Here is a 14,430-nt window from a genome sequence, read left to right as displayed (position 1 = left end):
TATGCTCCAGTCAAAATAATCTTCTAATTATTGTAAATTATTCATGAGCTACCAGAGTACATTCCCCCTGATCCGCTTAGCGCATCAACCATGTCTTTGTACATTTACGAAGGGATTCTTACAACGGTCTTTCTATATTCACGAGCTCTTAGGTTTTTGAGGAGAATGAATATTCTATCACTTGCTGTTAAAGATTTTAATGAAGCTTCTTAGTATTTGGAATTTTGAAATTGTGGAGTTTTTAGAATTTGCAATTTCTGATAGAATGTTGGAACTCTGCTATCTTTGGAATTTTGTAATTCTGCAAGTTCAATTTCAGAATTTGTATCTCGGCTATTTCAAAATTAAAGTCCGTGATCTTGGAACTATTTCCAACGTAGCTACGTGGTAAAATTTGAATGTGAAAAGCCAAGCTCCGAAAATTTGTATCGCCCCTGCAGAAAATTGGCAGATCTTTTCTGGCGTACCGCCGCGAGGAGGTAAGAAGAGCGTAACGTTTGTCCGTAGACACGAGGTGAAGCACACGAAGGCTGTTTCTGTTGGCCATACGCGCGGTAATTTCGTCGCGTTATACGGCTCGCTCTTTCCGCAAACGACAGACTGCTAGCACGGCGTGAAACGTCGCGCGAAAGTGGAGCACGGATAATGGAGGTCCTTTCCTGCCCCGTTTGCCCCGCCTTGCCTTATACTACCTTGCTGCTCTTACGACCGAGACACTAGGTGGATGCGAAATCGATGCTCGGGCCGGGACGTGTTCGCGCAAAAAAGCCGGCGTTGGCAGGGTTATAACGCTGAGAGGTCTCCCGTAGTCGTCGAAGCGAGACTGCAGTAGCTAGAAACAGCATTACGGACGATACAGCAGGTGTTTGCGAGACGTTTCGACCACGCTCGAGCGTGTATACCGAACTGCAAAACCGACGTCCTCCTCTCGTTCGCGTTTTTCCACCCTTTTGCTGGATAAGCGACCGGAACGCCATTCGAGCTTTCATGGCGAACGAAGACACACCGAGATATAGCGAGCTTCTTATCTCGCTGGACCGTCGAACCTCGTTCGTTCGTTCGCTATTTCGCTGCTGCTCAATCGTTTCTGGCTCGGAAACCGTGCTCCGGATGGACGACTCCTTACGTCCGCGTAAATCGAAATCAGCTTCGACTCACTAAACCTCTGTCCATACGGTGAAACAGAACAGAATGCTTCTCAAACAAATCGCGAAAATTATTCTGTTATCTTATTTCTCCTCGGAGTTCCGATTGCTTTGGAGAGGAAAATGAACCTCCTTCAGATCGATGTCGACAGATGACTTGTTTATTGCCTTCCTCGATGAGAACCTGTGGACATCGATTAAGTTTGAGGATTTATGCTAGAGCTACATAACCAGAATTCTAAGATGCCTCATACTTTGCTAAATATTCTAATCGAACTTTGCTTATAAAAAAAGTTCATGATCAACTTTATGAGCTTATAAAGTCATTGAAGGGAATGCGCACATTGTCCCCCGAGGCGTATTTTCGACAAGGGATCAAATCGTCCCTGCGACCGCAATGAACCTGCCTTCACGGCCGAACGATCATCGATTAAGCCCATATTTTTGGCTATCATTCGCGTGGCATTCACCGAAGCACTGGCACGAATATTTTCATTGAGCTCATTGCGGACAACGCTAAATTTCCTTTACAAGCGTTTCATGCATCGTCAAATACGCGTATCGAGATCGTTTCCCGGTAAATAGGCTCGATACAGGAAGAAAGCGGTCATAAAAACGGTCCCGTTAACGGGAACGATAAAACTCCCTTACACCGGATATCGTAGTCAAAATATTATTACATTAATAACATGATAACACGCTTGTTCCATATTTCGGAAGATTACATCTGTTACGAAATAATAAATCGGCTTTAAAAATTTTAACGTCTAACGTTATGGCGTCGAGTTACAGCTGTAATCAATTCGAAAATTCTCTGAAAATTCGAAGAGAAAAAAAAGAATTACAAAAACGTTCTACTGCTTGTATTAAAAGCTTGCAGTGGTATCCGATATGTCACGCGGCGTGATCGTGCAATCTATCGTAATTAAACTAATAAAAGTTGACGGTTTTTAAAACGAGAATCAGATTAATTGGTCCGCAATGACGTTTGACACGATCATATTTCCAGCAATCTTCCTTTCTATTTTCTCTTTCTCCGGTCTGATTCCGTTTATTTGCGCAGCTCCACCGTTACAATTTACAGAGAAACGGTCGGCAATTCTCCGGAGAGGAGGAGACGATTAAATCGGAAACGCGTCGCGGTCCGCGAGAAAGCAACGCGGGGACGACATCCGGTAGACAGTGGTTGTCGTGGAACATGACTGGCGGCAAATTACACGGAATTAACACGGAGGATTGTTTGTAATAAAGATTAATAGCCGGCTTTGTAACGACTACGTTTGATACCACTTGCTTGCAGTCCTCGGTCCCTTATTTCACTGCTATCCTTTCCTCTCTCTTTATCTAGTCCTCTACTCTTTATCTAGTCCTCTACTCTTTCTACCTCTCTGTCCGTTTCTCTCTCCTTCTCTCTCTGCTCGACGACGAATGTTGTTTGTGTAATCAACGGAACGAACAGAGCCCCTCTGCCGTTGCTGGGAGGGACCTACTGCTCCTGTAGCGTGTAATTTGTAATTCTGCACGTTGCATTATTTTCCGCTCTACCGCTTCCCACTTTCCACCCTCTCGCACCGTCATCCCTCACACCAACCCTTTCTATCTCTATCTCTCTCTCCCTCCCGTACACGTGTCCCCACGTTTCACAAACGCTCGTAAACTGGCCCATCTCGCTCTCTCGTCGACGCACGCTCTAAATTATAGCTCGATTCGTGTTCCGCATGACAATACGCCGGCTACCCAGGAAATGCAGGAAATCAAATCAGCTAAGCGTGCGTCGATACGTCCACTCTGCCAATACATCCCCGCTTATTATCGCTCGCAGAAACGTCGTTTATCCATTACACGATGACAAGTTTTTTCCAAACGAATCTGCTGTGAATCACTCGCCCGGTTAATCTTCTCTCGATGCACAAATATTTTAACTCCAATTTTGTTATTATATCTCGCGCGAAATTTGACACGAAAACATTGCCTGCGTAAATATTTGCAACGTTTTATCGATTTTTAAGAACGTACGGGAATTTCATTTTAAATATTAACCTGGGTCATTGCACCTTTATACTAACCTTTATATTTAAATACGATTCGTCAATCTTCATGTACCATACGGCAAGCATTTTTATCCAAAGTGAATACAACTCCTTTCTTTCGCATGCTACATTTAATCAAGCTTGAAAATTTTCTTCGAATTTTGAAAATCATTACAAATGGTATGTCATGTACTACACCGAGACAGTACGTTAAAAGCACCTCGAATTATAACAAAACGGAAATGAAACATTTCCGAACAAATTTCTGTTCACGAGAAGCGCTGCAAGCGTTTTGGGAATCTGTTAGTTTAATAAATCCGTGGATAACAAGATAGTACAATTTTTTACACGTTCAATTTAAATTAATTAAAATGGATTTCAATCTGCCGACTAAGCGAGTGTTTTGCATACTTTCGGCATGAAATATGAATAAAATTACAATGAACTGGAGGAACAGTTTATACAATGAATGTAAAATGTTATTTTAATGTAGTGTGTTTCGTGTTTATAATTTAATATTATCTCTGTATTTGCATTCGTGACAGGCAAATTTCCTTCAACGTCGAACAATATACAGATGCGCACATAATATTTCAAAATAAATATTCTAATTCGATGCTGTTGTTTCAATTTTCATTTTCGTTCGCTCAATTTAAAAATATTATTTTATTACGATCGCATTATTCGTCATGTAAATATTGCACGCGTTAGTGATACAACCAAAGATTCAAATTATACGTCAGATACGTTACGATTCCGAAATCACGCGTTTCCCATTTTTTCCTGCGTGTCCAAAAACATTCGCATTTATCAGATCGCTCGGAACGTAGGCAGCGGCCATTTTCGAAGATTAACTTCAGACCGGGAGTATCTTTCGGCGATCTAGATAGCTCAATTGGTAGGGCATTCGACCGTCCAATAAAAAAGATCAGAGTTCGAATCCCTGTTCGGTTATCTGATCAATCCTTTATCTCTCCGCAGATTCGAACGTTGTTTCTCGGATATTTCCGTCGGCTCGTCGATTCCTCATTTATTCATGTGCCCTATGTGGCTTGCACTCTTCTGACAAATATAATCGAAATTCGATTACCAATTTAGGATTTCCCCGAAGATAAATAGGATCAATCATAGATCAAATTTGTACCTCGAGAATTAGTTAAATTAGAAATAGAAGATAATTTTGTCCATCCACAGAATAAATATAACGTTTCCAGAAATGGGACAGATTACATAAAAAAAATGCTCAGAGATTATTACAAACGTCTCACCCGACTAATTTTGTTATTCCATCCGACGCGTTAAGGGACATGAAAATGTAAACGTAGCCAGGTACATGGTCTGTTTAATACGCGGCAAAAGTTTCTCCATATTCGGAATAAGAAATTGCAATATGGCAGTGTATATTCAAATTCCTGGCGGTTCGTGATCATCGCAAAAACTTGTCGCTCTCACGGCAAGTCGGCTTGCGTCGCAGCGTTGATATTAATAATGTAATCGGCGAGGGTGGAGGAACGAGAATTAGAAACGGTGTCACGTCGTCGCGAGGCAAAGAGCTGCAGAGACGAGGACGATGACGTCGGTGGCGGCAGCATCGTGGCGTCGACGCTAGGAGCGAAGATAATTAAACCACGACGCTCCCTTCCAGGCTATCCTTGTCGGCGTTGACTCGGTTACCTGGCCGTTATCGTGCCAGGAATGAGAATCTCAAATGGAGAGAGCCGAGTTACCGAGCTGGTCGACTTATGGCCGTGGCCAAAGAACGGGAGGCAACGTTAATAACGTCAAACTCTCGTGCAACGGATCTCGCAACGCGAAACGTAAATAATCGATCGAGGCCGGTTATAATTTAATTGCTAATTTCATCGCCGGCCGGTTTGTATAGAAAAGTCGTGTCTTTTCGCTTACAAAGGCTTTTATTAACGAGAATTACCCTGCTGCCTTTTCACCCTCAGGTGAACTTCGACCGGAAACACCGTTCCAATTAGTCCTGTTTGCGCTCTCTTTCGATGCCATCGATGGCTTTGCCGTTCGAACGATTCTTCCGTGAAATTGAATCCTCGAAACCATCCCGTGATTGTGCTTCTTGTTCGTTAACTCCCGGATACTGTAAGATTTGCTACCTCCAACCTGATATCGCTGTTTGTTACTGCAATATCTTTTTTATATGTGATATACCTAATTAACTGCTCTTACATTTAAGTCCTGAAGAACATTGATATTATTCGTGGAATTTCTTGACCCTGCAGAGCCCCTAACGCAGGACAATATCAGAATTCGAGCTTACACTCCGAGTGTCCCAGTGAAATTTTAACGAGTTCTCGCGTTGATGCATTATGCGATTACGAGACCCCCTTTTAGTTTATGGCGTTAATTGGGTCTTGCGGCGAATCTTCGCATAAGGTAGTCGAGCGAACGAATCGGCGTTACAACTTAAAATTCGCCTAATTGGCCGGAACGGGTGGTGCGATTATCAACTAGATGGACGTGAAGCATCGAACTATATAAAATTATACAGGTTGCGCTCAAAGCTCTCCGGCGCTACGGCAATTCCGAGAAAACGACGCCATTATCGTTAATGTTTTACCGCGATCACCGTTGTTCACCGCAAAGTGCTCGTTCCTGTAATAATTATTATCATCCTATTCGCGACATTACGAGCGCCCGTGCACTCTCTGCCGCGGTTCGACCTTTCGCCGAAAACCGTGGGCGCAATTTGCGCAAGTATTTACCGTGGGTCGCTTCGTGGAAATTCACAATCGCGAAATTCCGTGGACTCGAATGAAATCAATTGCGCGCAACAAACTTCTGTTCAAACGTTCGGGTCGAGTGAAATGCGACGGGAAAAATGAAACTTTATGGGATGGGCGGTAACGCGACTGTAAATCATTGAACCACAAATCGGAACTCCCAGGGCGGAGGGGGGAAAAATCGACGATATTACGATGGTTATCGGTGTTATTACAGTTGTTGTCGATGCCGATGACGTTGTTGTTAGGGCCATTGTTATTAATAACTTGCGGGCCCCTGATAGAACCCGAATGTGCGATGTACCTCGGCGAGAGTAAAATTATAGAATAGTTTGGCAAACATGCCGGTCGAGCGCACTGGATGCGGCGACATTATCATTTTACCGTAATTACCATTCGGTAATTACCAGCCGTATTCATCACGAAACACCAGGATGTTTATACTGTCACACGAACGGCGCTAGTTACCCTCGTCACGTGTGCGTTCACGTTTCGTTGATATCGACCTCTATCGCGATCAACCTAAAAACGACTTTCGGTTATTGGTCCATTTGCGCACTTCACCCGTGCAAGTTTCTCGTTTTAAAACTTTTAACGACTCCACAATTTACTTCCGATTTTTACATCAGCGCTGAACAAGTTTAAAACCAGAAAATCTGGAAGTAATCTTCAACCTCAAAACGGCGGGAATTTCAACGACGCTAACTGCAGCGCGTGACATTCGCTATTTCCACGTTGACTGCGTTCCTGGTTTCAAGCTGCACAGGCCCGTCGAGCAAATTATTCCGCGTCAAGCTATATTCGCGGAATCCAGCTTCGATATCGACTGCTAACAAAAGAGCGGAATTCTGCTCATGAAAGCATCCTTTTCACCTGCCTGTCACCGAGCGTTTGATGAAAGGCGTTTCATAATAATTCATAATGCACGGTTGAACGGAATTTTCGGAATTGGGAATATATTTGGTTGCACAAGAATTTGTTTGCGCGACGTCATAAAGCGACGATTTAACACCGGAAGATATAACAAACTCGAAGCGTAAAAATTTGTACGTAAAAATACGACGGGCGAAATTAGAACGTCGTGGGAGCGTAACACATGGGGCCATAACTTGACCGTGTAACTTGCGCATAAAAGACGGTCGCAAAATTTTGACCAGAGCGTTTGGGCACGAAGGTTGGATAGGTTACACCGTGAAAGTGAAACACCCCGGCACGATATCGCTCGGAAAGCGAGGAACAAGTAGAAGAGGTTGTTCGCGAGCAGACAGGAGGCTGGCAGACGAGCAGCGACGCGGGAAGAATGAGGGTGGAACGATTTATAGCGCCTTAAGACGGCCGCTACTTTATGACGACCTTAATGTTTGCACCGTAAATTGGCCCGGGTTAGGACAGCGAGGCAGGCCGAAAACAGTAAAGCGTAGAAGATCCCTTGGCCGTGACTGGCATTCGTATACCGGAATAATTTCCTCGTGGCTCTCGGAAAGGGAAAAAATTGCGCCGGTGAATAAAAATCTCCCTTTATTCGCTTGCCAACACCCCCTCGCCACCCTTGGCCCGTCGTCCAAGTGACCGACGTCGTTTTTAATGGAACTTTACGCGTTTTGCGGGCCAAGCGATATTAAGGCTGGCGTTTCTTTCTTTTTTACGGCCGCCGGAGAGCTTCGGGAGTTTCAACGAGCGGAGACGCGAGGAACTTGTTAGACAAATGAAGTTTTTCGTCCTATTTTCTTTTTCCCGCGAGTAAATTATGGTGACGCGGCATGTACCATTAGCATCGTGTACCGCGACTGTTCTAATAACGATTTAATTCGGGACATACCGTTATATAATTTCATTGTTCACCACGGGAAGTAAATTGAAGAAGCTTTTTCCATCTAGGCGTCGTTGCTTCGAAACTGTTTTCGTATCAAATATGCAGAGGGCCTTTCAACGAAAATAATAAAGTGGATCGATTTGCGTGTACTCGAGCAAGTTTGGGGAAACAAATATAACCTTAAAATCTGTGTCACGCTGCCACTTTTGAAGCTGACACATATGTCACGCTTCGTTCGACGTACCATATTTCGCCCTATATTTCTCGAGTACTATTCTGCATTTTAATGCAAAGTATACGGTCCCCCGGTTTTATTTTAACCCAAATCCTCGAGGCATCAAATTTCACAAAAGGCCAGCGCGTAAGAACCGGCGCGAAAGTGTGGCGGTGTTTTAAATTTCCCAAACGGAAACACGTTAAGAATGAAATTGCCGGTGTCGCTCGTTAACGGTGTTTAAAAGCGTTTAAAAGCGTTTAAAAGCAGCAACGATGTTGCCTCTTGGAGCAGCTCGCACGTGCACCGGTGTAAATAAGATACCGTCGGCCGAGCGAGAAGAGAGCATAGGCTCGAGCAGAGGGTGAGAACGCGAGCAAGAACGACCCTCGTGGCTGAACGAGAAGCCTCTTGTTCGAGTCCTCATAATTGAGACAATGAGTGGCGCTCGATGTGCGAGCGTCGCTTTGGCTAGCACGTTTACCACCCTCGTAGCTCGTTTCTCCGGTGTCTGTAAATTCTAACGGGGTTGGAAAAACGGTAGGGCGGGGAGCTTCCTCGAAAGTGTCGACTTATTATTTTCATCTCGTAACGGTGAGCAAACGTTTGCATAGGCGGCGCAGCCTTAAGGCGGTCTCGAGCCTGAGCGTGGCGTTTAAGGGGCGGGAAAACGAGCCAGGGGTTGGGATATCCGGCAAAGATAAGGGATGAAGAGCGAGAAGAACGTTGACGTTCAACGGACCGGTATCGTAGCGATAAAGTAAAACGAATTGCTAAACGCTGCTCGTAATACGGAATTAATACAATGGCGCGAACGTTTTCCGCGATACGACGTGTACCGCGCTTTGGAGACGTCAACTCTACGGGAACAACCATAATGTCGGGCATGATTAGTGTTTATTAGCGTTTGTGAAATTCTGCGATACTGCTAATTCATGTATGATTTATTCCTGTTTCGTTGAAAGAGGTTGACGGTGATTTGATTGACAAATCTACTAACTGTAGGTTTACCGGTAGCTTTGAACATTAGTAATGTTCCGAGAACAGGTTTAACTTATATTATAGTCGGCATATTACCCTAATCTGTACATTACACCAAGTACTTACCACGTATATGTAGTTATAACTTAATGTTTATAAAGGTTTGTACAACATGTCAATTCCAAACGCGTTATACCGATCTCCCGTAGCGTACGAGCATGGCAAATGCATAAACATCAGGGGAGTCTAATGGCACTATCCAATCTGTCCCGAACGTCATTTTCCATGCCGTGTATCAAGATGTATGGTTGTCGACTCGGTTCAACGGACAAAAATGTTCCAGCCAGAGCACTCGTGCGACGAGGCAAGAAGATCGTTAAGGTAATACAAGAGTACGGTGTAAAATTGCCGGGTAAAAATTTGCACGTAGCTGACCCGAGCACGAGATAGCAACACGGAAAGGGGTCCATGTACCTACGTAGGTCTGCAATTTAGCCGGAATCGAGAACGCCGTTACTCTTCTCGTCGCCCGTGGCCTGGTCAGATCCAAAAGTCAAGGGATCGTATTTGCAATGTAAATTTTGCCGATTCGCAAACAAAGGTATCGTCGGGAAGCGTAGCTGGAACCGTCAGTTTTGGCGAACCAAGATATATCTACGGTTAGAGGAAATCTCCGTGCCATTTAGCGGAAATGAATTTTACAGAAAAACAATTGACGCGAACTCCGAATATTAAACAAAAGGTTTTCTCGTATAATGTCAGTTGTATTCGTACAAGCAACGAATTCGGTCAATCAAGGGCTGACATCTCAATAATTTCCAAATCTTCGAATTTATAAAATTTCTCTATTGCCAAGTATTGCAATGGAAGGTTAACAGTATTATACTGTTATCATAAATTATACAGAGTTGAAAGTAATATCTACTTTCGCCCCGGGCCCGCAAGCTCTAGTCACGGTTAGTCCGTAACGCTTCGAACGCTCATCGAGAATCCACGATATTAGCAGATTAAAATCAGCCCCGGTAATAACCGAGCCGCATAATGGAGAAGGGTCCCGTGTAAATACATCGGAAAAATGGAAAATCTAAGACGATATCGGTTTAATGTCCGGGCCAAATGGCGTCTCGCTCGGCCGTTACCAAGCATCTCGAGATTCCTCTTCCTGTCCCTCTTTCCTCTCATTTTCTTCCTCTGTGCAGCATCTCGAGATGTTGGGCAAAAATCGAGGTGCTATCTGTTTCCATTCGGAACGTCGACTTTTATTAAATTAATTTATAAAAAATCTATTTGGCATTAGATTCGCCATAGACCCCTTGCTATATGATTAGTTCGTCAGGTGCGTCAGTCAGAAGTAACTATTAACCGCAATAATATTAAAAGCAATAAAGAAAATGAAAATATTGTAACTACTCTGTAATCAGCGGTCTTTGACTATACAAATTATAATTAAACTCAAACTTCAAGTTGAAACGTATTTGATAGTCAAGTAAGAGGTCACATTTGAACCGTAAGTGCGTCACGAGTCTGACTCGTCAAAGTACTGCAAGGGGTCAAACGAACATTCGATGTTAAAGAATGAGAAGATGTAGTCAGTTGAGAAGATGTAGAATTTATGGACGTAGAGGGATATAGTGGGTCGATATCTCGATGGTGTCCGAAGAAAATGGTGCACCTAATCAGCCAGTTACGTGTTCCGGAGCGTTATGAAACTATCTAATAAAGAAGCATGCGTGGGCAGGGGTGTAATCGGAGAACGTAACGGAATACATCAGGGGCGACGTGGCACGTAACGAGGAGCAGTCTCGTTGGCGTGGAGGCATCGTTTCACGTTTCTTCTCTATTTCCTTTTCCGTCACGGTACACCGAGAGTGTCTTGGTAGAATCCCATATAAGCTCGTTCCGCGAGGGCTCGCGAGCTAAGAGGGCACGTAACCGGCTCCAGGTGGATCGAGAAGAACGTGCTAAGTATATTACAATAGCCGGCCGTTCTCGCGAATACGCAATTTCTATTCCACCGCCCATACCATAGCGGTAATATCGAGTAGTTACGAAACGTTGGCGATAAACATTCCGTGGATAGCCGAGAATATCTGAGCAGGTTGGAACAGTACGGAAACCGTGAGAACTCTCTTTTTCCGTTGGAGCGCAAATTAGCGCGTCTATATCGCAGGATCAGAAAGAGGGTCGAATACACACGATCCCGCGATATCCTGTCGATTATCGTCGATATTCCTTCGTGTCTATTCGCTGGAAGCCTGATTACACGGCGAACGATCGGTTTTTATGATGTTCCCGTTCGGAAACGGATAAAGGAACCGTTCGCGTGGCCCTCTTCCCGCGGATAAAAGTGTTGAAAGAGCCGTTTAACAAGCCACAGGCGGAGGGGATATTTCAAAGGACAAATGACGTTTACATAGGGTCGGAAAAATCGACGACGAGGAAGCTAAGAGGGAAGTGAATCGAGCGTGACGCGAACACCACTGCCGTTCTCTCCATTTCTATTTTTTTATTCAACACGCTGATTGACGACCGGGTTCCTGATCTCCAATTTAATCCAAATATTCACCAACATTGTTATACTATTTTAGTATTATTCTTTAATACTTTAATTTAATGGAAAGCTTAAATTCGATGATGAAGTTATTTGGGGTGTAAAAAATTACAAATTTAGAGACTTCAAAACTTTTAATCGAAAAATCCACTGTCAGTGTTACGTTTAACGGTAATAAAAATGTGAATTTTTGCATTCGAGTAACTTTGACTAACTCCGAATCACTGACAAGCTCAAGTTCCACGGCTTCGAGTTGCCGGCGCATCCCCGGTTTGACGCGGAATGGCGGCGCGTTGACGCGAAACCGTTCGGGGTAAAGTTTCTTGCTCATTTTTCCTGTTTCTCTCGCGTGCATATGCTAATCGCGTTAGAAATTTCCAGCGTGCAAAACTTCTATCGCGATATTACAACGTAACGCGCCGGCGAAGCGCAGTAATAAATATATATGACCGCGAGAATGTTTCACACGAGCGCGTTCATTCTCTTTCATTTTTCCTCTTTGCCAGCGTATTTTCTTCGTTCTTGTTTTTTTTTTCGCCTTTGCTCGCAAATTTACCTCTATACGGAACACGAGCGCGTTTAGTCTCGCGATCCTCGTTTCCCCGTTGTTTTCTCTTTTGCGAGGCGAATTTCGTCGAGTCACTTGGCTCGATATCGACTCAACAGCGCGACACAACCGGCGGATAAAATGCTCGGTAATTAAAAGCAACGGAAGCCGAGGGCGCGTTGAAAATTCAGCGCGTTTTCGGAGACGCGATGAACAGATCGGATCAAACGGAGCGGCGTGTTTGCCTTGGCGAGGATATCGGGATCGGAGGGTTGTAGGGATATTTGCTTGGGATTCCCGTTACTCCGCTGTAAAAACCATCAAACGGGAAGCATCCATAAATCATGCATCCTCTCAGACTACGAATGTTTACGCTCCCAAAGAACGGGGTACCGGAGGGAACGAATTTCTTTACAATTTTCTCCTTGCTGTTTAGAATTAGCTCGAGTAGGAAACTCGGCAAATGCTGCACTTTTTAAATAAGATACTGATATTTCATTTCATTTAGGTACTTAGGATATTGATCATACAATTGTAGAGTAATATTTAATAATTAGAAAGATTAATGAAATTTATTAACAAAGTATGACTGGTTATAATTAATTAAATGCAACACAAATGGAACTTCACGAATTAACAAATTTCTTACGTCTCTATCTCACAATCTCTCACAAACATTCGATCACACCAAAAAGACAATCTTACAATCTTCTAGCAACCTTCATTACATGCAAACTTCAATCATACCATACGCAAGCTTCATTCATATTATGCACTCATGTCGATCATACAATTATAGTACATACACACACACACATACCACACAATATTATAATGTATAGTGAACATGCTCATTAAAATCTTAGTTACAGTTTGTACTTCAAAGACTTGCATTCAGTATAAAACTTGAAGTACACATTTATTAATGCTAAGAGTGCTAAATCGGTCAAAAGTTCACGCGGTTTTTATTTTAAAGCGTGAAATTTGTTAATGTGCTTATCTCGAATTCTGTATTGATTTTTATCATGTATGCATTCAATTATTTTTTATCCTCCAAAGTAAACATACATCGGTCAATCTACCGCGACAAGTGTGACACAGGTATAAAAGATAGTAATTCATATAAAAACTTTGCAATAAGAATACGCTATCTAAGGTAAACGAAGATCAGGCTGGTAAAAACGTAAAAGAGCGTAATCGTATCCGAAATGGATGCGAATGGAAACGAAATCTGCGGATGAAATTTGACGCAATGTACACGGTGGTATACGCGACGGCCACGTAACGCGAGTCGGAAGATGTGTGCTGTAAAGGGAGCGTGTGTGTACACCGGTATCGACGCGTCTCAAAGGATAGTACAATGTTTACAGAGAGTAGGGAACCGAGACAGATAGAGGAAGAAGCGAAGCGAGAGCTCACGTTCGCCGTTGAGGCATGCCACTTGTGGGTCTCTCGTGCAAACCCGCTCGCCTCAGACCTACATACCTTCTCTATCTACTCTATATTCCGTTCGACGAGCGTTACCGTTAGCCCGCACCGTGCGAGCACCATCACCTAGGCACCTGTAACGCCACCCTACAACCATTCGCCTCCTACTACCCTCTACATGCCTCTTTCGCCTTATCGCTGTCTCCGTTCGATTATGCGACGCTACTCCTGCCGTTTCCTTCTCGATCTATACCGCCTCTTTGCATGCTACTCGAATACTCCGAAGAGCACGGCTCTCCATAACACGCGCTGAAACTCGTTACACAACTTTTCATTTGCTTTACAAATTGTCCGTGTACGTTTCTTCGGATTTGCGACCTTTGAGATGGACATCTTTCAAGGTTTTGCTGAGGTATAGGAATTTGAGGGTGTAGAAAGTGTAAGGATATGCGTGGTTGCGAATTTGGAAATTTGGTTATTGGCTCGGGTTGAATTGGATCGCTCCGAATGTGGAAAGTGAAGGATGTGGCAGTGTGGGAATCTGGAAATGTAGGTATTTGGGAAAATGGGAATTTGTGAATGTGGAAATCTGAGAAGGTGAGAAATTGTGAATGTAAAATTTGAGCAAGTGGAAATTTGTAAGTGTATAAATTTGAGAGCGTGGAAACTTGCAACCTCAAAAATTTGAGAGCGCGGAAACTTGCAATTCTAAAAATTTGAGAGCGTGGAAACTTGCACCCTAAAAATTTGAGAGCGTAGAAACTTGCACCCTAAAAATTTGAGAGCGTGGAAACTTGCAACCTCAAAAATTTGAGAGCGCGGAAACTTGCAATCCTAAAAATTTGAAAGCGTAGAAACTTGCACCCTAAAAATTTGAGAGCGTGGAAACTTGCAACCCCAAAAATTTGGGAGCGTGGAAACTTGTAATTCTAAAAATTTGAGAGCGCGGAAACTTGCAACCCCAAAAATTTGAG

The 14,430-nt window shown here is 43.5% G+C and overlaps 1 protein-coding gene across 1 annotated transcript in view; it reads left to right on the top strand.

The window, feature by feature from the left end:
• Tmtc2 (Transmembrane O-mannosyltransferase targeting cadherins 2) overlaps positions 1-14,430 on the top strand; it is a 214,820-nt gene that overhangs the window by 14,231 nt on the left and 186,159 nt on the right. The window lies entirely within an intron of this gene.

Source organism: Megachile rotundata, chromosome 7 (assembly GCF_050947335.1).
Source record: "Megachile rotundata isolate GNS110a chromosome 7, iyMegRotu1, whole genome shotgun sequence".
Lineage (NCBI taxonomy): Eukaryota > Metazoa > Arthropoda > Insecta > Hymenoptera > Megachilidae > Megachile > Megachile rotundata.
This window is presented reverse-complemented; position numbering and strand designations above follow the sequence as displayed.